This window comes from Ranitomeya variabilis, chromosome 4 (assembly GCF_051348905.1).
Source record: "Ranitomeya variabilis isolate aRanVar5 chromosome 4, aRanVar5.hap1, whole genome shotgun sequence".
Taxonomy (NCBI): domain Eukaryota; kingdom Metazoa; phylum Chordata; class Amphibia; order Anura; family Dendrobatidae; genus Ranitomeya; species Ranitomeya variabilis.
The window spans coordinates 290,445,597-290,471,567 of record NC_135235.1 but is presented as its reverse complement, the minus strand read 5'-3'; the positions used below and the strand labels follow the sequence as shown (position 1 = coordinate 290,471,567).

At 53.3% G+C, this 25,971-nt stretch overlaps 1 long non-coding RNA gene across 1 annotated transcript; it reads left to right on the top strand.

Moving 5' to 3' along the window:
* Positions 1 to 388: 388 nt before the first annotated feature.
* Positions 389 to 20,847, top strand: LOC143768844 (uncharacterized). Its single transcript, XR_013214080.1, has 3 exons — positions 389 to 571; positions 18,031 to 18,151; positions 19,966 to 20,847. It is a non-coding gene; the product is annotated as an uncharacterized LOC143768844 (long non-coding RNA).
* Positions 20,848 to 25,971: the final 5,124 nt, after the last annotated feature.

Here is a 25,971-nt window from a genome sequence, read left to right as displayed (position 1 = left end):
ATCACCGAGCAGCTGTTTACAGCCAAGATATATGCAGTATACACTATAGTATCCATTCTTGGGTGCTGCACTGAAGTGAATAGGCTACTGAGCTGCATTGCCATAGAATGTCCACAACAGTGTTCTGGTTCTGTGTCCCTTCGGCAGCAATGGAACCAGCAAGCAGCTGCTCGGTGGGATTCAGGGTGTTGGACCCCTACCAATCTGATATCGATTACCTATCATATAGATAGGCCATCAGTATATACATCCTGGACAGTCCCTTTAACAATCCCAATTGAGTTATTGATAAATTAATCATGAATTTATATTTTAACAGATCATTATATTATTCTGCATCTTTTCTTACTGTGGTAGAAAACTTTTATTTTTCTCTTTAAAGCTTCTTCAAGAGCTGAAATATGGGAACATCACAGTCGACAATATTACTCTAGACAGCTACGGTAACCCAAATATCGGCTATGATATCCTCACCTGGACGTTTAATAGGAAGAGCCCGTTCTTGAAAATAGGATCGTTCCAGGAGCAGCTGACACTGAAAAGATATCAGATCACATGGCACGATTCCAAGGTAATAGGGAAAAGATTAGCTAAACTTATATATATATATATATATATATATATATATATATATATATACATACTGTATATATATATATATATATATATATATATATATATATATATATATATATATATATATATATATATATATATATATATATATATATTTTTATCCAGAGTGGAAAGTTATTAAACTTTGCAGATCACTTTATTAGAGAACTTGTCTTCATTCCTATAAAAAAAATGGCGTGTGACTTCTAAACCTATGGATTTTCTCCAGGCTATTAGCTTGCCTCGTTATTAGAACATCTGGACAAAAGTGTTAGAGCGAAATGAAAATTAATTACTCTTCACGTAAGTAAACTAATGTTAACTATATATCAGAACCTTGAAGATTGCAGAGTCTTAAAGGGAAGAGCAGCTTTTTGCTCTCCATCTGAAAGCAAGATACTATGCGGGAAGAGATCCTGATTCCAGTGATATATCACTTACTGGGCTCCTTGCTGTAGTTTTGATAAAATCCTTGCTTTCTCTGCGGCAGATCTAGCAGTTCTATGAATACTGAGTTCTATATAACCCCGCCCACACCACTGATTGGAGCTTCCTGTGTACACTTTGCCAATCAGTGCTGAGGGGCGTGGTTATACAGAGTTTATGAATATGGAGGACTACATGGCAGCAGGTTTACTAGTCCTCTAGCGATAATCTCCTGCTGATAAAACGGTTATTTTATCAAAACTACAGTAAGCAGCCCAGAAAGTGACACATCACCGGAATCAGGGGTTCTATATCTACATTAAGCTACTGAAAGATTAGGTAGCAAAAATCTGAAGACGGATTCCTTTTAAAAACAGAATTTTACCAATAATGTATACTTGTCTAAACAACATGTCTGATACATGATCCCAGAGACAAAAATGTGTAAATATTACTTCTGTTTTTATAAAAACCACAAGGGGGAGCTATTTTGTTAGATTTCAAGACTAAATAACGGCCTCAGTATAGAATAGGTAATAATTATTCTGACACATGCTCGCTCGTAGTCCATGTTGACTTGGTCCTGCTGCCGCAATCTGCCTGAAATGAGTTTTTATATGGAATTAGATAGTCTCTTAATACAAAGAATAATCAAAATTAGTGGCGATCTTATTCAGATCTTATTCATAATTTGGATATGCAATTGTTAGAAAAAAATATCACATTTTCACTGAGACAACCTTGGGTCCTTCTTCGCTTTCAAGTTTTCCCTCTCGACTTCAAGGAGTTATAACTTTTCCTTCCTTTTTTGTAGCATGAGCTGCAGGTTTTATCATTATCATTTTGGGATCCAAATGACTTTCTAATCTCCTGTTCATTTTTTTTAGGGTAGGCAATGTGACCAAGACTAAAAGTTCTACCATTTTGATTTTTTTTTTTTCGTTTTGGCATTCACCATATGGGATAAATATAATTATATTTTACTAGTTTAGATACACATGCGGCAATACCAAATATGTTTTTTTTTACATTATAATAAATTTTACCTATATAAATATGTTTTATATATATTTTGATGTCTTTTGTATATACTGTATATCTAATATATAATTGCCTAGAATACTACTTCCTGCAATTTGTGCCAACTTCCGTGGCTTTGTCCGGAGCTAATGTCCGGAGCTAATGTCCGGAGCTAATGTCCGGAGCTAATGTCCGGAGATAAGTGACGTCACCAGTGTCCTACACCCAGGCAGAGCACAGGGGCCCCAGGCAGCATATGGGGCCCCAGGCAGAGCACAGTGGTCCCAGGCAGAGCACAGGGGCCCCAGGCAGCCTATGGGGCCCCAGGCAGAGCACAGTGGCCCCAGGCAGAGCACAGGGGCCCCAGGCAGCTTATAGGGCCCCAGGCAGAGCACAGGGGCCCCAGGCAGCATATGGGGCCCCAGGCAGAGCACAGTGGACCCAGGCAGAGCACAGGGGCCCCAGGCAGAACATAGGGCCCCAGGCAGAGCACAGGGGCCCCAGGCAGAGCACAGGGGCCCCAGGCAGCATATGGGGCCACAGGCAGAGCACAGGGGCCCCAGGCAGAGCACAGGGGCCCCAGGCAGCATATTGGGCCCTAGGCAGAGCACAGGGGCCCCAGGCAGCATATGGGGCCCCAGGCAGAGCACAGTGGCCCCAGGCAGAGCACAGGGGCCCCAGGCAGAACATGGGGCCCCAGGCAGAGCACAGGGGCCCCAGGGAGAGCACAGGGGCCCCAGGCAGAGCACAGGGGCCCCAGGCAGCATATGGGGCCCCAGGCAGAGCACAGGGGCCCCAGGCAGCATATGGGGCCCCAGGCAGAGCACAGTGGCCCCAAGCAGCATATGGGGCCCCAGGCAGAGCACAGGGGCCCCAGGCAGCATATGGGGCCCCAGGCAGAGCACAGTGGTCCCACGCAGAGCACAGGGGCCCCAGGCAGCTTATGGGGCCCCAGGCAGAGCACAGTGGCCCCAGGCAGAACATGGGGCCCCAGGCAGAGCACAGTGGCCCCAGGCAGAGCACAGGGGCCCCAGGCAGCATATGGGGCCCCAGGCAGAGCACAGTGGACCCAGGCAGAGCACAGGGGCCCCAGGCAGAACATAGGGCCCCAGGCAGAGCACAGGGGCCCCAGGCAGAGCACAGGGGCCCCAGGCAGCATATGGGGCCACAGGCAGAGCACAGGGGCCCCAGGCAGAGCACAGGGGCCCCAGGCAGCATATGGGGCCCTAGGCAGAGCACAGGGGCCCCAGGCAGCATATGGGGCCCCAGGCAGAGCACAGTGGCCCCAGGCAGAGCACAGGGGCCCCAGGCAGAACATGGGGCCCCAGGCAGAGCACAGGGGCCCCAGGGAGAGCACAGGGGCCCCAGGCAGAGCACAGGGGCCCCAGGCAGCATATGGGGCCCCAGGCAGAGCACAGGGGCCCCAGGCAGCATATGGGGCCCCAGGCAGAGCACAGTGGCCCCAAGCAGCATATGGGGCCCCAGGCAGAGCACAGGGGCCCCAGGCAGCATATGGGGCCCCAGGCAGAGCACAGTGGTCCCACGCAGAGCACAGGGGCCCCAGGCAGCTTATGGGGCCCCAGGCAGAGCACAGTGGCCCCAGGCAGAACATGGGGCCCCAGGCAGAGCACAGTGGCCCCAGGCAGAGCACAGGGGCCCCAGGCAGAACATTGGGCCCCAGGCAGAGCACAGGGGCCCCAGGCAGAGCACAGGGGCCCCAGGCAGCATATGGGGCCCCAGGCAGAGCACAGGGGCCCCAGGCAGCATATGGGGCCCCAGGCAGAGCACAGGGGCCCCAGGCAGCATATGGGGCCCCAGGCAGAGCACAGTGCCCCAGGCAGAGCACACACCAAATCGGAGGCCGAGGGGACCCACCAACCAAATCGGAGGCCGAGGGGCCCCGCCAACCAAATCGGAGGCCGAGGAGCCCCGCCCACCAAATCGAAGGCCGAGCGGCCCCGCCCACCAAAGCGGAGGCCGAGGGGCCCGGCCCCGCCCACCAAAGCGGAGGCCGAGGGGCCCCGACCACCACATCGGAGACCGAGGGGCCCCGCCCACCAAATCGGAGGCCGAGGGTCCCCGCCCACCAAATCGGAGGCCGAGGGTCCCCGCCCACCAAATCGGAGGCCGAGGGTCCCCGCCCACCAAATTGGAGGCCGAGGGTCCCCGCCCACCAAATCGGAGGCTGAGGGGCCCCGCCTACCAAATCGAAGGCCGAGGGTCCCCGCCCACCAAATCGGAGGCCGAGGGGCCCCGCCCACCAAATCGGAGGCCGAGGGTCCACACCATCCAAATCGGAGACCGAGGGTCCACACCATCCAAATCGGAGGCCGAGGGGCCCCGCCCACCAAATCGAAGGCCGACGGGCCCCATCCACCAAAGCGGAGGCCGAGGGTCCCCGCCCACCAAATCGGAGGCCGAGGGTCCCCGCCCACCAAATCGAAGGCCGAGCGGCCCCGCCCACCAAAGCGGAGGCCGAGGGGCCTGGCCCCGCCCACCAAAGCGGAGGCCGAGGGGCCCTGCCCACCACATCGGAGGCCGAGGGGCCCCGCCCACCAAATCGGAGGCCGAGGGTCCCCGCCCACCAAATCGGAGGCCGAGGGTCCCCGCCCACCAAATCGGAGGCCGAGGGTCCCCGCCCACCAAATTGGAGGCCGAGGGTCCCCGGCCACCAAATCGGAGGCCAAGGGTCCCCGCCCACCAAATCGGAGGCCGAGGGGCCCCACCAACCAAATCAGAGGCCGAGGGTCCCCGCCCACCAAATCGGAGGCCGAGGGGCCCCACCAACCAAATCAGAGGCCGAGGGGCCCCGCCCACCAAATCGGAGGCCGAGGGTCCCCGCCCACCAAATCGGAGGCCGAGGGTCCCCGCCCACCAAATCGGAGGCCGAGGGTCCCCGCCCACCAAATTGGAGGCCGAGGGGCCCCGCCAACCAAATCGGAGGCCGAGGGGCTTCGCCAACCAAATCGGAGGCTGAGTGGCCCCGCCCACCAAAGCGGAGGCCGAGGGGCCTGGCCCCGCCCACCAAAGCGGAGGCTGAGGGGCCCCGCCCACCACATCGGAGGCCGAGGGGCCCCGCCCACCAAATCGGAGGCCGAGGGTCCCCGCCCACCAAATCGGAGGATAAGGGGCCCCGCCCACCAAATCGGAGGCCGAGGGGCCCCACCAACCAAATCGGAGGCTGAGGAGCCCCGCCCACCAAATCGAAGGCCGAGCGGCCCCGCCCACCAAATCGGAGGCCGTGGGGCCCCGCCAACCAAAGCGGAGGCCGAGGGTCCCCGCCCACCAAATCGGAGGCCGAGGCACCCCGCCCACCAAATCGGAGGCCGAGGGGCCCCGCCCACCAAAGCGGAGGCCGAGGGTCCCCGCCCACCAAATCGGAGGTCGAGGGTCCCCGCCCACCAAATCGGAGGCCGAGGGTCCCCTCCCACCAAATCGGAGGCCGAGGGGCTTCGCCAACCAAATCGGAGGCCGAGGAGACCCGCCCACCAAATCGAAGGCCGAGCGGCCCCGCCCACCGAAGCGGAGGCCGAGGGGCCTGGCCCCGCCCACCAAAGCGGAGGCCGAGGGGCCCCGCCCACCACATCGGAGGCCGAGGGGCCCCGCCCACCAAATCGGAGGCCGAGGGTCCCCGCCCACCAAATCGGAGGCTGAGGGTCCCCGCCCACCAAATTGGAGGCCGAGGGTCCCTGCCCACCAAATCAGAGGCCAAGGGGCCCCACCAACCAAATCGGAGGCAAAGGGGCCCCACCAACCAAATCGGAGGCCGAGAGCCCCGCCCACCAAATCGGAGGCAGAGGGTCCCCGCCCACCAAATCGGAGGCCGAGGGTCCCCGCCCACCAAATCGGAGGCCGAGGGTCCCCGCCCACCAAATCGGAGGCCGAGTGTCCCCGCCCACCAAATCGGAGGCCGAGGGTCCCCGCCCACCAAATTGGAGGCCGAGCGTCCCCGCCCACCAAATCGGAGGCCGAGGGTCCCCGCCCACCAAATCGGAGGCCGAGGGTCCCCGCCCACCAAATCGGAGGCCGAGGGGCCCCACCAACCAAATCGGAGGCCGAGGGGCCCCGCCCACCAAATCGGAGGCCGAGGGTCCCTGCCCACCAAATTGGAGGCCGAGGGGCCCCGCCAACCAAATCGGAGGCCGAGGGGCCCCGCCCACCAAATCGGAGGCCGAGGGGCCCCGCCCACCAAATCGGAGGTCGAGGGTCCCCGCCCACCAAATCGGAGGATAAGGGGCCCCGCCTACCAAATCGGAGGCCGAGGGGCCCCACCAACCAAATCGGAGGCCGAGGAGCCCCGCCCACCAAATCGAAGGCCGAGCGGCCCCGCCCACCAAAGCGGAGGCAGAGGGACCCCGCCCACCAAATCGGAGGCCGTGGGGCCCCGCCAACCAAATCGGAGGCCGAGGGTCCCCGCCCACCAAATTATTCTTACATTTGAATAAATAAAGTATATATGGATTCTAGACTCCCGATTCTTTAGAATCGGGCTGCCATCTAGTATATATATATATATAGAGAGAGAGAGAGAGACCAAGGGTCCCCGCCCACCAAATCGGAGGCCGAGGGGCCCCACCAACCAAATCAGAGGCCGAGGGGCCCCGCCCACCAAATCGGAGGCCGAGGGTCCCCGCCCACCAAATCGGAGGCCGAGGGTCCCCGCCAACCAAATCGGAGGCCGAGGGGCCCCGCCCACCAAATCGGAGGCCGAGGGTCCCCGCCCACCAAATTGGAGGCCGAGGGGCCCCGCCAACCAAATCGGAGGCCGAGGGGCTTCGCCAACCAAATCGGAGGCTGAGCGGCCCCGCCCACCAAATCGAAGGCCGAGTGGCCCCGCCCACCACAGCGGAGGCCGAGGGGCCTGGCCCCGCCCACCAAAGCGGAGGCTGAGGGGCCCCGCCCACCACATCGGAGGCCGAGGGGCCCCGCCCACCAAATCGGAGGCCGAGGGTCCCCGCCCACCAAATCGGAGGATAAGGGGCCCCGCCCACCAAATCGGAGGCCGAGGGGCCCCACCAACCAAATCGGAGGCCGAGGAGCCCCGCCCACCAAATCGAAGGCCGAGCGGCCCCGCCCACCAAATCGGAGGCCGTGGGGCCCCGCCAACCAAAGCGGAGGCCGAGGGTCCCCGCCCACCAAATCGGAGGCAGAGGCACCCCGCCCACCAAATCGGAGGCCGAGGGGCCCCGCCCACCAAAGCAGAGGCCGAGGGTCCCCGCCCACCAAATCGAAGGTCGAGGGTCCCCGCCCACCAAATCGGAGGCCGAGGGTCCCCTCCCACCAAATCGGAGGCCGAGGGGCTTCGCCAACCAAATCGGAGGCCGAGGAGACCCGCCCACCAAATCGAAGGCCGAGCGGCCCCGCCCACCGAAGCGGAGGCCGAGGGGCCTGGCCCCGCCCACCAAAGCGGAGGCCGAGGGGCCCCGCCCACCACATCGGAGGCCGAGGGGCCCCGCCCACCAAATCGGAGGCCGAGGGTCCCCGCCCACCAAATCGGAGGCTGAGGGTCCCCGCCCACCAAATTGGAGGCCGAGGGTCCCTGCCCACCAAATCAGAGGCCAAGGGGCCCCACCAACCAAATCGGAGGCAAAGGGGCCCCACCAACCAAATCGGAGGCCGAGAGCCCCGCCCACCAAATCGGAGGCAGAGGGTCCCCGCCCACCAAATCGGAGGCCGAGGGTCCCCGCCCACCAAATCGGAGGCCGAGGGTCCCCGCCCACCAAATCGGAGGCCGAGTGTCCCCGCCCACCAAATCGGAGGCCGAGGGTCCCCGCCCACCAAATCGGAGGCCGAGCGTCCCCGCCCACCAAATCGGAGGCCGAGGGTCCCCGCCCACCAAATCGGAGGCCGAGGGTCCCCGCCCACCAAGTCGGAGGCCGAGAGTCACCGCCCACCAAATCGGAGGCCGAGGGGCCCCGCCAACCAAATCGGAGGCCGAGGGGCCCCGCCAACCAAATCGGAGGCCGAGGGTCCCCGCCCACCAAATCGGAGGCCGAGGGTCCCTGCCCACCAAATCGGAGGCCGAGGGTCCCCGCCCACCAAATCGGAGGCCGAGGGGCCCCGCCAACCAAATCGGAGGCCGAGGGGCCCCGCCAACCAAAGCAGAGGCCGAGGGGCCCGGCCCCGCCCACCAAAGCGGAGGCCGAGGGGCCCCGCCCACCACATCGGAGGCCGAGGGGCCACGCCCACCAAATCGGAGGCCGAGGGTCCCCATCCACCAAATCGGAGGCCGAGGGTCCCCGCCCACCAAATCGGAGGCCGAGGGTCCCCGCCCACCAAATTGGAGGCCGAGGGTCCCCGCTCACCAAATCGGAGGCCGAGGGTCCCCGCCCACCAAATCGGAGGCCGAGGGGCCCCACCAACCAAATCGGAGGCCGAGGGGCCCCGCCCACCAAATCGGAGGCCGAGGGTCCCTGCCCACCAAATTGGAGGCCGAGGGGCCCCGCCCACCAAATCGGAGGCCGAGGGGCCCCGCCCACCAAATCGGAGGCCGAGGGTCCCCGCCCACCAAATCGGAGGATAAGGGGCCCCGCCTACCAAATCGGAGGCCGAGGGGCCCCACCAACCAAATCGGAGGCCGAGGAGCCCCGCCCACCAAATCGAAGGCCGAGCGGCCCCGCCCACCAAAGCGGAGGCAGAGGGACCCCGCCCACCAAATCGGAGGCCGTGGGGCCCCGCCAACCAAATCGGAGGCCGAGGGTCCCCGCCCACCAAATTATTCTTACATTTGAATAAATAAAGTATATATGGATTCTAGACTCCCGATTCTTTAGAATCGGGCTGCCATCTAGTATATATATATATATAGAGAGAGAGAGAGAGAGAGAGAGAGAGAGAGAGATCTGCTAAAAATATTTACAAAAATAAAAATATTTAAAAATTAAAAAAAATGACAAAGATAAATGTATAAAAAGTGAATAAAGAAGAAATAAAAATATATAGAGATCTATCTAATATTTAATTGCCTAGAATACTACTTCCTGCAATTTGTGCCAACTTCCGTGGCTTTGTCCGGAGCTAATGTCCGGAGATAATGTCCGGAGCTAATGTCCGGAGCTAATGTCCGGAGCTAATGTCCGGAGCTAATGAGATAAGTGACGTCACCAGTGTCCTACACCCAGGCAGAGCATAGGGGCCCCAGGCAGCATATGGGGCCCCAGGCAGAGCACAGTGGCCCCAGGCAGAGCACAGGGGCCCCAGGCAGCATATGGGGCCCCAGGCAGAGCACAGTGGTCCCAGGCAGAGCACAGGGGCCCCAGGCAGCCTATGGGGCCCCAGGCAGAGCACAGTGGCCCCAGGCAGAGCACAGGGGCCCCAGGCAGCATATGGGGCCCCAGGCAGAGCACAGGGGCCCCAGGCAGCATATGGGGCCCCAGGCAGAGCACAGTGGCCTCAGGCAGAGCACAGGGGCCCCAGGCAGAACATGGGGCCCCAGGCAGAGCACAGGGGCCCCAGGCAGAGCACAGGGGCCCCAGGCAGCATATGGGGCCCCAGGCAGAGCACAGGGGCCCCAGGCAGAGCACAGGGGCCCCAGGCAGCATATGGGGCCCCAGGCAGAGCACAGGGGCCCCAGGCAGCATATGGGGCCCCAGGCAGAGCACAGTGGCCCCAGGCAGAGCACAGGGGCCCCAGGCAGAACATGGGGCCCCAGGCAGAGCACAGGGGCCCCAGGCAGAGCACAGGGGCCCCAGGCAGCATATGGGGCCCCAGGCAGAGCACAGGGGCCCCAGGCAGCATATGGGGCCCCAGGCAGAGCACAGTGGCCCCAGGCAGCATATGGGGCCCCAGGCAGAGCACAGTGGCCCCAGGCAGAGCACAGGGGCCCCAGGCAGCATATGGGGCCCCAGGCAGAGCACAGTGGTCCCAGGCAGAGCACAGGGGCCCCAGGCAGCTTATGGGGCCCCAGGCAGAGCACAGTGGCCCCAGGCAGAACATGGGGCCCCAGGCAGAACATGGGGCCCCAGGCAGAGCACAGGGGCCCCAGGCAGCATATGGGGCCCCAGGCAGAGCACAGGGGCCCCAGGCAGCATATGGGGCCCCAGGCAGAGCACAGTGGCCCCAGTCAGAGCACACACCAAATCGGAGGCCGAGGGGCCCCGCCAACCAAATCAGAGGCCGAGGAGCCCCGCCCACCAAATCGAAGGCCGAGCGGCCCCGCCCACCAAAGCGGAGGCCGAGGGGCCCGGCCTCGCCCACCAAAGCGGAGGCCGAGGGGCCCCGACCACCACATCGGAGGCCGAGGGGCCGCGCCCACCAAATCAGAGGCCGAGGGTCCCCGCCCACCAAATTGGAGGCCGAGGGTCCCCGCCCACCAAATCGGAGGCCGAGGGTCCCCGCCCACCAAATCGGAGGCCGAGGGTCCCCGCCCACCAAATTGGAGGCCGAGGGTCCCCGCTCACCAAATCGGAGGCCGAGGGTCCCCGCCCACCAAATCGGAGGCCGAGGGTCCCCGCCCACCAAATCGGAGGCCGAGGGGCCCCGCCCACCAAATCGGAGGCGGGGGTCCCCGCCCTCCAAATCGGAGGCCGAGGGGCCCCGCCCACCACATCGGAGGCCGAGGAGCCCCGCCCACCAAATCGGAGGCCGAGGGTCCCCGCCCACCAAATCGGAGGCCGAGGGTCCCCGCCCACCAAATCGGAGGCCGAGGGTCCACACCATCCAAATCGGAGGCCGAGGGGCCCCGCCCACCAAATCGGAGGCCGACGGGCCCCACCCACCAAAGCGGAGGCCGAGGGTCCCCGCCCACCAAATCGGAGGCCGAGGAGCCCCGCCCACCAAATCGAAGGTCGAGGGGCCCTGCCCACGAAAGCGGAGGCCGAGGGTCCCCGCACACCAAATCGGAGGCAGAGGGACCCCGCCCACCAAATCGGAGGCCGAGGGGCCCCGCCCACCAAAGCGGAGGCCGAGGGTCCCCGACCACCAAATCGGAGGCCGAGGGTCCCTGCCCACCAAATCGGAGGCCGAGGGTCCCCGCCCACCAAATCGGAGGCCGAGGGTCCCTGCCCACCAAATCGGAGGCCGAGGGTCCCCGCCCACCAAATCGGAGGCCGAGGGGCCCCGCCAACCAAAGCGGAGGCCGAGGGGCCTGGCCCCGCCCACCAAAGTGGAGGCCGAGGGGCCCCGCCCACCACATCGGAGGCCGAGGGGCCCCGCCCACCAAAGCGGAGGCCGAGGGTCCCCGACCACCAAATCGGAGGCCGAGGGTCCCTGCCCACCAAATCGGAGGCCGAGGGTCCCCGCCCACCAAATCGGAGGCCGAGGGTCCCTGCCCACCAAATCGGAGGCCGAGGGTCCCCGCCCACCAAATCGGAGGCCGAGGGGCCCCGCCAACCAAATCGGAGGCCGAGGGGCCCCGCCAACCAAAGCAGAGGCCGAGGGGCCCGGCCCCGCCCACCAAAGCGGAGGCCGAGGGGCCCCGCCCACCACATCGGAGGCCGAGGGTCCCCGCCCACCAAATCGGAGGCCGAGGGTCCCCGCCCACCAAATCGGAGGCCGAGGGTCCCCGCCCACCAAATCGGAGGCCGAGGGTCCACACCAACCAAATCGGAGGCCGAGGGGCCCCGCCCACCAAATCGAAGGCCGAGGGGCCCCGCCCACCAAAGCGGAGGCCGAGGGTCCCCGCACACCAAATCGGAGGCAGAGGGACCCAGCCCACCAAATCGGAGGCCGAGGGGCCCCGCCCACCAAAGCGGAGGCCGAGGGTCCCCGACCACCAAATCGGAGGCCGAGGGTCCCTGCCCACCAAATCGGAGGCCGAGGGTCCCCGCCCACCAAATCGGAGGCCGAGGGTCCCCGCCCACCAAATCGGAGGCCGAGAGTCCCCGCCCACCAAATCGGAGGCCGAGGGGCCCCGCTAACCAAATCGGAGGCCGAGGAGCCCCGCCCACCAAATCGAAGGCCGAGCGGCCCCGCCCACCAAAGCGGAGGCCGAGGGGCCCGGCCCCGCCCACCAAAGCGGAGGCCGAGGGGCCCCGCCCACCACATCGGAGGCCGAGGGGCCCCGCCCACCAAATCGGAGGCCGAGGGTCCCCACCCACCAAATCGGAGGCCGAGGGTCCCCGCCCACCAAATCGGAGGCCGAGGGTCCCCGCCCACCAAATTGGAGGCCGAGGGTCCCCGCCCACCAAATCGGAGGCTGAGGGTCCCCGCCCACCAAATCGGAGGCCGAGGGGCCCCGCCCACCAAATCGGAGGCCGAGGGTCCCTGCCCACCAAATTGGAGGCCGAGGGGCCCCGCCAACCAAATCGGAGGCCGAGGGGCCCCGCCCACCAAATCGGAGGCCGAGGGGCCCCGCCCACCAAATCGGAGGCCGAGGGTCTCCGCCCACCAAATCGGAGGATAAGGGGCCCCGCCCACCAAATCGGAGGCCGTGGGGCCCCGCCAACCAAATCGGAGGCCGAGGGTCCCCACCCACCAAATTATTCTTACATTTGAATAAATAAAGTATATATGGATTCTAGACTCCCGAATCTTTAGAATCGGGCTGCCATCTAGTATATATATAATTGTCTAAGGGGTACTTCCGTCTTTCTGTCCTCAACTTCCGCAACGGAAATCCCGCGTCGCTGATTGGTCTCGCCAGCTGCCTGTCATGGCTGCCGCGACCAATCAGCGACGGACACAGTCCGATTAGTCCCTCCCTACTCCCCTGCAGTCAGTGCCGGGTGCCCGCATACTCCCCTCCGGTCACCGCTAACACAGGGTTAATGCCAGCGGTAACAGACCGCGTTATGCCGTGGGTAACGCACTCTGTTATCGCTGCTATTAACCCTGTGTGACCAACTTTTTACTATTGATGTTGCCTATGCAGCATCAATAGTAAAAAGATGTAATGTTAAAAATAATTAAAAAAACAAAAAACCTGCTATTCTCACTCTCCGTAGTCTGCCGAGCCGCACGCGGCTGCCGCCATCTTCCGTTCCCAGAGATGCATTGTGAAATTACCCAAAAGACTTAGCGGTCTCGCGAGACCGCTAAGTCATTTTGGGTAATTTCACAATGCATCCTGGGAATGGAAGATAGCGGCAGCCGCGCGCACATCGCGAGAGCTTCGCTGGATCCCGGCAGGTGAGTATATAACTATTTTTTAGTTTAATTATTTTTTTAAACAGGGATATGGTGCCCACACTGCTGTATACTACGTGGGCTGTGTTAGATACTATGTGGGCTGTGTTATGTACTGCGTGGGCTGTGCTATATATTACGTGGCCTGTGTTATATACTACGTCGCCTGTGTTATATACTGCGTTTTAATTGGTCCTCCAAAAAAAATGTTAAATATGTGGAGTAGTACCCATGGTTCTGAAAGACTGATTGTTCTATCGTTAAAGTTCTTCAGACTGCTGAATGATTGATTATGACTAATTGTATGGATGGTCATGTTAAAGCACCACTCCAGTGTTTTTTTTTACTCCACCACTGGAGTGGTGCTTAAAATGTAAGTCCCCTGTCTAATACTCACCTTTTGTTGTTTATGCCGTAGCTACTATCGGTCTCTCGTGAAAAGTGAGTTCCAGTTCGCGGTTCCAGAGTTTCATGGAGTGGCGCAGAGTTCACTTTGAAATACAAGTCTATGGGAGCCTTGTTCTGGCCTCGTTCTGGCTCTCATAGACTTGCATTGCGCTCTTGTGGCGCAGCTTCTGACTTCTGGCCAGTCAGAAGCTGTGTTCACAAAATGGTGCGGCACTGAAAAAACTGTGAAGATGCTGAAGGGTCAGTATATGACTGGGGCAGGGGACTTAGATCAAAAGCACCACTCCAGAGCTGAAAAAAAATGCTGGCGTGGTGCTTTAGTTAAAAAGATATAGGAAGTAATAGAGTAAATCTTTTCAGCAGTTTTGGTGGATGGAAAATGAGCATATTCAGAAAAAAATTTCTTGCTTCAGCCTCTAGAGAAATTATCTGTCTGGAAGGGATCTCTACTATGAGAAATCTGCTGACTACTAACCAATAAAGCAGCCCATAGCTGCTATAAACCCTTGGGGGTAGGACAACAGAACTGTCCCACCCCCGAGCAGTGATTTTATTTACAGGGATCCTAATTTTTCTTTTTTTTCACTGGGAGGGAAATCTTTAAAATTCTAACCACAGCCAGACTGTATTCTTAACAAAAGAGGGAGTCATATATGTGCTTTCATTGGACCCACTGAATACAGTGAAAGCTACCTGTACACGTCCATTTTTTATGTCCGTATAAGGTTTGTTTTTTGAGCACCACAAACACGGACACACGCACACCCACTGTATTCAATGGTGGTGTGTACATGTCTGGTTTTTCACACAGACTATATGTTCGTGTGAAAAACCTGTCGACATGTCCCTTTTTTTAACGCGCCATGGACTAAATGCATGCTGCACACATGCACATTGATGACACACAGAAGCCAGCCGAGTGTCATCAGTGTGACCCGTATTGGTGCCTGGGAAAAAGCAGTACAGTTCGTGCTGTTCCCGGGCACCGTGTGCTGAATCCAACTGCCATAATCCTCACCTGGTCTCCCTGCGATCAGCGAGACCAGGCGACTCCGATGATAGTTGTAGTCAGCGGCTACCTTCTGTGTATCACACGTATTAAATAGATAATTAAAAAAGAAAACGGTATGGGGTCCCCCATACTTTTCCTAACCAGCTGAGGGAAAGTAAATGGCTGTGGGCTTATGTTAATATTCTGAGAAGGGGTAAAGAGCCATAAAGTTTCCCAGGCTATTAATATCAGCTCACAGCTGTTTGCTTAGCCTTTGCTGGTTATTATAGGGGAGACCCGCCAAAAACTTAATTGGGGTCCCCCCTATATTTACTAACCAGCAAAGGCTATGCAGAAAGCTGCGGGCTGATATTAATAGCCTTACAAGGGGCCATGGATATTGGCCCCTCCCAGACTAAGAACATCAACTCTCAGCCACCCCAGAAATGGCACATCCATTAGATTTTGACACTTAGCCTCTGTTCTTCCCACTTGCCCTAGTGTGGTGGCAAGTGGGGCAGTAGTTGTGGGGTTGATGTCAGCTGTTTTATGGCCGTTGACATCAAGCCCAGGGGTTAGTAATGGAGAGGCGCCTACAAGACACCACCATTACTAACCCCATAGTAAAATGTAATAAAGACACACTCAGAGTAAAGTACTTTATTTGAAAGAAAAACTTCCCGACCCTCTTTTACCCATTATAACACACACAAAAAAAGCAGTTATCCTCACCTTTCAACCAATAATCCATTAATGGCCATGTCCCATGATGATCTGGGTGGTTTGGTGAGCAGTCACATTAGTGAAGCAACTGCTCTCCACGCCAGCCAGATCACACTGAGCTGAGAAGTGAGAACGCGGCTGCAGTGACCGGCGGTAACAATAATGACGTCACCGCTGGTCACATGCAGCTGCATAATCGATGAAAGTCTTGAATTTCTGTGCTGCATTTCATTCAGTCACATGGACATACAGATAGCACATGGATGTCACATACGTACACACGGATGACACACAGACCATGGATGTCACCAGTACTGTTTTTTCCAATACACAAATCACGAGGACATGTGAAGGAGGCCTAATTCTGTGTTCTAGGAATTTCCTTTTGCAGGAATTATAAATGAGGTGATCCTACTATAAGCTATTGCGATTTTCTAAATAGAAATTGCTTGGATAATTCATTCTCGTTATAAGGGTTAATGGTCCAGAATATGTGCTGTGCTAGTAGATATGAGCTCCCTCCTGCTGCAAAAAAAAAACAACAGTCAGAGGTTGAAGTCAGTAACCTGCAGAATACGAGCATAAAGTAAATGTAGAGCTGTATGCTAACATCGCCTGCGAGAATCAATAATGCAAAAACATTGCAACAGAAATCAGAGTTAAACCAGGAAAAAAGGAAACGTGTATCTCAGCGCCAATCACGGTATCCCTGTATTATATATTTACTAGATGGTTGCCCGATTCTAACGCATCGGGTATTCTAGAATATGTATGTCCACGTAGTAGTAGTATCCCAGCCACGTAGTATATTGCCCAGCCACGTTGTATATTGCCCAGGCACGTAGTATATTGCCCAGCCACGTAGTATATTGCCCAGCCACGTAGTATATTGCCCAGCCACGTAGTATATTGCCCAGTCACGTAGTATATTGACCAGGCACGTAGTATATTGCCCAGGCACTTAGTATATTGCCCAGCCACGTAGTATATTGCCCAGCCACGTAGTATATTGCCCAGCCACATAGTATATTGCCCAGCCACGTTGTATATTGCCCAGGCACACAGTATATTGCCCAGGCACGTAGTATATTGCCAAGTCACGTAGTATATTGCCCAGCCACGTAGTATATTGCCCAGGCACGTAGTATATTGCCCAGCCACGTAGTATATTGCCCAGCCACGTAGTATATTGCCCAGCCACATAGTATATTGCCCAGCCATGTAGTATATTGCCCAGCCACGTAGTATATTGCCCAGCCACGTTGTATATTGCCCAGGCACATAGTATATTGCCCAGTCACGTAGTATATTGCCCAGCCACGTAGTATATTGCCCAGCCACGTAGTATATTGCCCAGCCACATAGTATATTGCCCAGTCACATAGTATATTGCCCAGGCACGTAGTATATTGCCCAGGCACATAGTATATTGCCCAGCCACGTAGTATATTGCCCAGCTACGTAGTATATTGCCCAGCCATGTAGTATATTGCCCAGCCACGTAGTATATTGCCCAGCCACGTAGTATATTGCCCAGCCACGTAGTATATTGCCTAGTGACGTAGTATACAGCACAGAGCCACGTAGTATACAGCACAGAGCTATGTAGTATATTGCCAAGCTATGTAGTATATTGCCCAGCTATGTAGTATATTGCCCAGCTATGTAGTATATTGGCCAGCCACGTATGACACAGGTAAAAAAAATAAAAAATAAACATATACTCACCTTCCGTAGCTGTGTCGCCTGTGTGCGGTGCAGTCGGCAGCTTGCGGTCCCAGGGTGTGATGACGTCGCGGTCACGTGACCGTGTAGCGGTCACATGACCTTGAAGTTACAGCAGGTCCTTTCCGCGCAGGTGCGCAGGACTTGTGATGACGTCGCGGTCACATGACTGTGACGTCATGGCAGGTCCTTCTGCCAGACCATCCGTGCCAACGGAACGTGGCTGTTGCATCGCGAGGAGGGGGAAAGGCGGCGTAGGTGAGTATATAATCATTTTTTATTTTTTAAATTATTTTTAACATTAGATGTTTTTACTATTGGCGCTGCATAGGCTGCGTCAATAGTAAAAAATGTGGTCACACAGGGTTAATAGCAGCAGTAACGGAGTGCGTTACCCGCGGCATAATGCGGTTCGTTACCGCCGGCATTAACCCTGTGTGAGTGGTGAGCGGAGGGGTGTATGCGGGCGCCGGGCAGTGAATGCGGGGAGTAAGGAGCGGCCATTTTCTTCCGGACTGTGCGCATCGCTGATTGGTTGCGGCAGCCATGACAGGCAGCTGGCGAGACCAATCAGCGAACGAATAACCGTTACAGACAGACAGACAGAAGGACAGACAGACGGAAGTGACCCTTAGACAATTATATAGTAGATTCAGCCTATTGAAATATTAATGCAAGAAATTTAGTGAGAACACATCCAAATACGTGAAGATTTATTGCATCGTATCTAAATATTTACAATGAAAAGTGAGTTCTGCCGAGGACAGACATGGTTGGCAAGATCAGATTTTATTAATTATTTCAGTAGAATCAAAATTCTTCTTTCTGTTAATGGTATTTTTTCCTAATTCAGCGAAAGCAGCAGGACTCAAAAATCTTCATTTTCCTTTGTTGTCATAATTTTATTTTATTTTGCCTCGAAATAGATCAATTAACCACACTTCAAAAAAAGTGAATTAAGATGAGTACTATCGCTTAATGGAGCAAACGTTGGGTAAAGTTCTTCAGATTGACATATCTCTTAGTGAATAGTTTTCTGGATGTTTATATATCCACAGGTTGTCGAGTCCACCTGCTCCAGGCAATGCTCGGAGGGTCAAGTCAAAGTGATCAAAGACTTCAAGAGTTGCTGCTTTGAGTGTGTTACATGTCCTGAGGGAACCTACGTGAATTCTACAGGTTGCTATTGCATCGCTTTCTATTGTTCTTTCCTAAAGTTGACATCTTATTACATATACATTATAAGGCCTCATGTGAGTGGCCAGTATGTAGCCTTGTACAAGATCTGTAGCGCTTTGATAACAAACCCATAGAAATCTATGGAGCCCCATTTTCCCTCTGCAAGTTGGATTCCAGTGGAATCATGGCACGCTCAGTTGGATGGCCGATTGCAGATGTATTCTCCACTAGAACCAAATGGAGGCGGCATTTGGTGTGCCAACCGCTTTTGTGCACATTGACCATTATATGAAGTCTCAGGCAAAAGAAGGATGATCAGTCAAAAGTTGTGAAACATACAGAAAGATGTATGAGATACGCTTAAAGGGGTGTCCAATACTAGGACAACCCCTTATTGATCAGAATGTTTGGCCCCACTTTAAAATGATAAAGCCTATACTCATCCCCTGTGCCGGCGTCGTTCCCGCGGTGTCAGCACTCGCTTTCTCCCCGGGGCTCTCATGCGGTGTTGTAATATGTGACAATGTTGCCCAATCAGCACTCATTGGGAGCCGGGGTTACGTGTCACAACAATAGCATGGGAGCCCCAAGAGAACTAGTGCTGACACTGCGGGAACGGCGCTGGCACGGGAGGTGAGTATAGTCTTTATCATTTTATCGAGACCAAGCAAGGGGTATGAGAAGAATTTGTCCAAGTAGTGGACAACTTCTTTAATTTACAGGACATGAAGCATAATAATCACAAGGTTGGCTAAAGAGAACATATTAAACTGAACCAGGGGTCAACACAGACAGAGAAGGGTGCCAAAGCAAGGATAGATTACCAAAGAGAACCCCCTTGAAGGTATGTTGACACTGACAAGGAAAACTGCTCCAGGATCCGTGGCAGAACCTTGGATCTTAAAATGACACTTCCCAGCAATAATATTAGCCACATTCAACTGCCCATAGACGGCATCCATAAGTGCAATGTGGTTTTGCCACTGAAAACAATGGGGCTAGCTTTGTAAGCATTATTTTTGCATGGACTCGAGAGTGGAAAATAGATATTTTTGCTACCAAAATCTGTAGGAAAGAACTCTGTGTAAACACACGTAATCCACCAGAGATTTAGAGCCATGAAATTGACTAGATTGACCCCTCAGTTTGCATGTGGCAGTAGGTAAAATATAAATAAATGAGCATTGACATTACTTTAAAATTTATAAAAAGGTGTTTTAGTGGCCATAATTGTACATGGTTTTGTGCTCACAAGCCAAAGATACACAACCGTGAGCAAAAATGGTCATGAAAACGTTTCAGGTGAAATTCTTTTTGCCTTTGTTGAACTCATTTTTGTGTAGGACTCTACAGTTTAACACCTGCTCACATTACCATTTGATATGATCTTCTAGGTAAAGTTATCTGGTAGTCAAGGCAGAGAAGAGCCATCTTTCCCCCAAAGCTCAATCAAGAGCACCTCATTTAGCCAGAGAAACCCTGCTTGGCACTGATAAGGGGCACGAACCCAGAATCAGCTGTCTATAGATAATTTTCATGCTTGGCTAGTCCTTGGTCATGTTGCAAGGCTGAGTAAAGGTTCGGACATTGATTTACAGGGTTGCCATATCCATTAGTTGGTCAGAGTGAATCAATGTTGAGATTAGGTGACGGAGGTAGGACAATCCACCTGCTCCATAATGAGAGATCCTAATTACCCAGAGAATGACTGTGATGGTCTGATGTGTCATTAGAGAAGATATGTTGAAAATGAAATTATTTCATTTTTGTATCGCCCTCACCATAGTAAGCTGACTTATCTTTACTTCTTTCAGAATGTGCATCTTGCCCTGCCGGTCAATGGTCCAAATCAGGGAGCAAAAGCTGTGAACATCCAACTTACCTCTACTTGTCGTGGGGGAACTATTTCGTTATCGCTCTACTCGGGTTCATGGGACTCATCATGTGGCTTATTTTGACAGTCACTGTGATCATATTCCAGCACCGCCATACCCCTCTGTACATGGCTGCAGGTGGCCCGCAGTGTTATATTATTTTGCTGGGTCTGTTGTGTATGTGTGCCTCAATCTTTTTTTACATCGGAGAACCTGCAGATTGGACGTGTCTTGTACAGCAGCCAATACTCTCCTTGAGTTTCGCCATCTTCCTGGGTCCCATCCTAGTGAAATCCATACAGCTCCTGTTCTGCTCCCTGTCCTACAAGTCATGCCTCTTCTGGTTAATACACTCGGGGAGTTGGATTATTTTAGTTTTCACCTTCTTGGGTCAGGTCTTGTTCTGTACAATGTATGTGAGGTCTTCACAGCTCCTTTCGATAAAGGTGGCCTCTCTTGATGTCAGTTCCTTGTCTATTTATGTGAGCTGTAAATACGAGCCGTTGCTACAGTTTGGCTTGATGTTTGCCTACAATGGTTTCCTGGTTTTACTTTCTTTCATATGTTCTTTCATGGCGGAGAAACCCGTTCACCAGTATTACATGGGAAGAGATATCACGGTGGCCATGCTCTCTGTCATTTTAGCCTGGATCATTTTCATACCCACTTATGTCAGCACAGACATCGCCTCTAAGTCTCTCGTTCAGATGAGTTTTATTCTCGGCAGTTGTCTCGGGGTTTTGTCAACTGTATTCTTCCCCAAATGCTACCTAATGATCTATCAAAAGGAACTGAATAGCAGTGAATACTTTGGGACTTACATTCCAGACCACCGAGAAGGAACTGCAAGAGAATAGAAAGACATTTTAACTTCCCGATTTCCTTCGGGAGAGTCTACACAATGTGAAGGGGTTTCATAATAAATCATTATACACTCTGCAAACAATGTACAATATATTTTATTCAGAGTTAATTAAACATTGGTTGATATCAAATAAAAATTTGCATACACTAAGTACAAAACTGCTCATCATTTGTTTTGGGCAGTTGGAGGAAATCATATATAATGCACCCTTTCTAATTAATAATTGAGTAAAGGGTCTGAATTAGAATAAGACTATGTTCATACCGCCATCCAAAGCCTCTTTCATGGGATTAGACACATTTGATGGCAAGAATAGTATAGCATGCAGTAATAGAAACCTTGATAGAACCCAAAGAACCACAATACTTAAATATTCCTTAAAGGTGTTGAACTTGGAATATTAGTACCGTATGTTCCACATTTGGTTGTGTTTAAAAAAAAAATGTTCCTGTGAAGAGATAATGTCATAAATGTGCCTGTAGCACCGACGTCCCTGCTTCTTGCCCCTCTCCTCTGGCAGGGACGCCAGCACTGTACTGTACTTCCTCTTCTTTCCAGGATACATGCACAATGTGCAGATACCTGGGCACTGTGCTTAGGGCATTTACATTGCAGGGACTCTCTGCTGTTCATCTGTGTGAGAGCACATTTCCCAGCCTGTTTGTTTTATAACAGGAGTAAGTGTTTCTGCTGTGTCAGCAGTCCTGTGAGCACACTATAAATCAAGTCAGTGACATAAAAGCTCAGGTGGATGTTAACCTCTTCAGTCGCTGACTTCGTTCATAATGAGTGGGTGACATGGTAGAAAAGATCTCTCTTGTGATAAAACATTCAGGCAGGGAAATGTGTTCCCTCACACAAAAAAGCAGCTGATAGTCCCTACAGTATCCCCGGTATATTCGCCTAAGTATTTTCATTTGCCCAGGAGCTGTATATACACAACACTGAGCTACAGCAGCTCTACATGGTTGGATAAAGCAAATAGTGCAGTACATAGCTGGAACACATTTTTAAGATTATCTCAGCACAGGAACATTTTTCTAAACATATTCAATTGTGGAACTTATTAATATTCCAAGATCTATTGATTAAAATGTACTTTGTTCATGGGACAAGCCCTTTAAAGAAATTTTCCATGACTTTTCAAAATTCCATAGCGTAAATAAACCATTATAAAAGAACTGATGGTCTCCAATGATTTCAGAAGTTATAACATCTAATCCATTTAGAAAGCTTACTGCTGAGATTCATGATTAGAAGTAGGTTCAGGTGACTGATGGGCAAGACATCTACACTTGTGGTCTTGGTGAAGACCACTAGAGCACTGGCCTTTTAGAACTGGAGATTGAAGTGTTAAATTCCCAGTAGTTTTTTAATTAAAAAAATATATATATTTAAATTCTTAAATGTTCTGTAGGAAACTTTTAATGTCCAGTTGATTTGATTGGCCAGTTATTTTTATGAAAGGTGGGGAATACGAGTCTACCCGATATCTAGACCTTATGTTGAAGAAACAGGTAAAATCCAACTTGTCTGCTCACGCTTTTCTGTGATAGGAGATGTTAGTGGCCAATATTAGTGTACTATGGGTAATACAGATGTCATTGTTGGTCCTAGAGTCTAAGATCGCCCAAAAAGTGAATCTGTGTAATATACAGTAAGTAACAAAAAACTGACTGGCACTTCCAAATCAGAATCTTGGTGTGTACAGTATATGAATTGCATTACTGCTCTAGATAATAAAAAAAATGGAGACAGCACATAATTTGGCCAATTTATGCATGCCAGCAGCCAACGACAAGGCGGTCTCCGGTTTGCTGGGAATCTATGTGTTTTCTGATTTGGAAGTGCCAGTCAGTTTTTTGTTATTTGTATGTCAGCCCTCTGACCGAGCACTCTGCCCTCCAAACTGTGGCAGTTTTAATTGCAGCAGGATCCTACCTACCTAGAAATTCAGACTTTAACCCCTTCCCGACCCATGATGCCAGGTAGGCGTCATGAAAGTCGGTGCCAATCCGACCTGTGACGCCTATGTGGCGTCATGGAATGATCGCGTCCCTGCAGATCGGGTGAAAGGGTTAACTCCAATTTCACTCGACCTGCAGGCACAGGGGGAGTGGTACTTCAGCCCAGGGGGGGTGGCTTCACCCCCCCCCCGTGGCTACGATCACTCTGATTGGCTGTTGAAAGTGAAACAGCCAATCAGAGCGATTTGTAATATTTCACTATGAAAACTGGTGAAATATTACAATCCAGCCATGGCCGATGCTGTAATATCATCGGCCATGGCTGGAAACCCTGATCTGTTCCCCCCCACCACCACCGATCACCTCCCCAGTCCTCCGATCTGTCCCGTAGTCCCCTCCGTCCGCCTGTCTGCCCCCCTGTCCTTCTGTCCGCTCTCCCCGTGCTCCGATCCCACCCCCGTGCTCCGATCACCCCCCCGTGCTCCGATACCCCCCTCATACTTACCAAGCCTCCCTTTCCGTCTTCTCCACGGGCGCCGCCATCTTCCAAAATGGCGGGCGCATGCGCAGTACGGCCGGCAGATTCGTTCCAGCTACATTTTGATCACTGTGATAAAACCTATCACAGTGATCAAAATAAAAAAAATAGTAAATGACCCCCCCATTTATAACCCCCATAGGTAGGGACAATAATAAAATAAAGAAAATATTTTTTTTTCCACTAGGGTTAGAACTAGGGTTAGGGGTAGGGTTAGGGTTAGGGGTAGGGTTAGGGGTAGGGTTAGGGTTAGGGGTAGGGTTAGAACTAGGGTTAGCGTTAGAATTAGGCTATGTGCACACGGCGCGGATTTGGCTACGGATCCGCAGCGGATTGGCCGCTGCGGATTCGTAGCAGTGTTCCATCAGGTTTACAGTACCATGTAAACCTATGGAAAACCAAATCCGCTGTGCCCATGGTGCGGAAAATACAGCGCGGAAATGCTGCGTTGTATTTTCCGCAGCATGTCAATTCTTTGTGCGGATTTCGCAGCGTTTTACACCTGTTCCTCAATAGGAATCCGCAGGTGAAATCCGCATAAAAAACACTGGAAATCCGTGGTAAATCCGCAGGTAAAACGCAGTGCCTTTTACCTGCGGATTTTTCAAAAATGGTGCGGAAAAATCTCACACGAATCCGCAACGTGGGCACATAGCCTTAGGGTTGGAATTAGAGTTAGGGTTGGAATTAGGGCTAGGGTTGGAAATAGGGTTAAGAATAGGCTTGTAGTTAGGGTTATGGTTAGGGTTAGGGGTGTGTTGGGGTTAAAGTTGGGGTTAGGGTTAGGGTTGGGATTAGGGTTAGGGTTGGGATTAGGGTTAGGGGTGTGTTGGGGTTAGGGTTGTGATTAGGGTTATGGCTAGAGTAGGGATTAGGGTTAGGGGTGTGTTGGGGTTAGTGTTGGAGTTAGAATTGAGGGGTTTCCACTGTTTAGGCACATCAGGGGTCTGCAAACGCAACATGGCGCCACCATTGATTCCAGCCAATCTTGCGTTCAAAAAGTCAAATGGTGCTCCCTTCCTTCCGAGCCCTGACGTGCGCTCCAAACAGTGGTTTACCCCCACATATGGGGTACCAGCATACTCAGGACAAACTGGGCAACAATTATTGGGGTCCAATTTCTCCTGTTACCCTTGCAAAGATAAAAAATTGCTTGCTAAAACATAATTTTAGAGGAATTAAAAATTATTTTTTATTTTCACGGCTCTGCGTTATAAACTTCTGTGAAGCACTTGGGGGTTCAAAGTGCTCACCACACATCTGTATAAGTTCCTTGGGGGGTCTAGTTTCCAAAATGGGGTCATTTGTGGGGTGTTTCTACTGTTTAGGCACATCAGGGGCAATGCAAATGGAATGTGACGCCCGCAGACCACTCCATCAAAGTCTGCATTTCAAAACGTCACTACTTCCCTTCTGAGCCACGACTTGTGCCCAAACAGTGGTTCCCCCCCACATATGGGGTATCAGTGTACTCAGGACAAACTGGGCAACAACTATTAGGGTCCAATTTCTCCTGATACCCTTGGGAAAATAAAAAATTGCTTGCTAAGACATCATTTTTGAGGAAAGAAAAATGATTTTTTATTTTCTCACGGCTCTGCGTTATAAACTTCTGTGAAGCACTTGGGGGTTCAAAGTGCTCACCACATATCTAGATAAGTTCCTTGGGGGGTCTAGTTTCCAAAATGGGGTCACTTGTGGGGGGTTTCTACTGTTTAGGCACATCAGGGGCTCTGCAAATGGAATGTGACGCCCGCAGACCACTCCATCAAAGTCTGCATTTCAAAACGTCACTACTTCCCTTCTGAGCCCCGACTTGTGCCCAAACAGTGGTTTACCCCCACATATGGGGTATCAGTGTACTCAGGAGAAACTGGGCAACAACTCTTGGGGTCAAATTTCTCCTGTTACCCTTGGGAAATTTTAAAAATTCTGGGCTAAAAAAATATTTTTGAGGAAAGAAAACACATTTATTATTTTCACGGCTCTGCGTTATAAACTTCTGTGAAGCACTTTGGGGTTCAAAGTGCTCACCACACATCTAGATAAGTTCCCCTGGAGTTCTAGTTTCCAAGATGGGGTCATTTGTGGGGAGTTTCTACTGTTTAGGCACATCAGGGGCTCTGCAAACGCAACGTGATGCCCACAGAGCATTCCATCAAAGTCTGCATTTCAAAACGTCACTACTTCCCTTCCAAACCCCGACGTGTGCCCAAACAGTGGTTTACCCCCACATATGGGGTATCAGCGTACTCAGGAGAAACTGGACAACAAATTTTGGGGTCCAATTTCTCCTGTTACCCTTGGGGAAATAAAAAATTGTGGGCTAAAAAATCATTTTTGAGAAAAGAAAAATTATTTTTTATTTTCACAGCTCTGCGTTATAAACTTCTGTGAAGCACTTGGGGGTTCAAAGTGCTCACCACACATCTAGATTAGATCCTTGGGAGGTCTAGTTTCCAAAATGGGGTCACTTGTGGGGGAGCTCCAATGTTTAGGCACACAGGGGCTCTCCAAACGCGACATGGTGTCCGCTAATGATTGGAGCTAATTTTCCATTCAAAAAGCCAAATGGT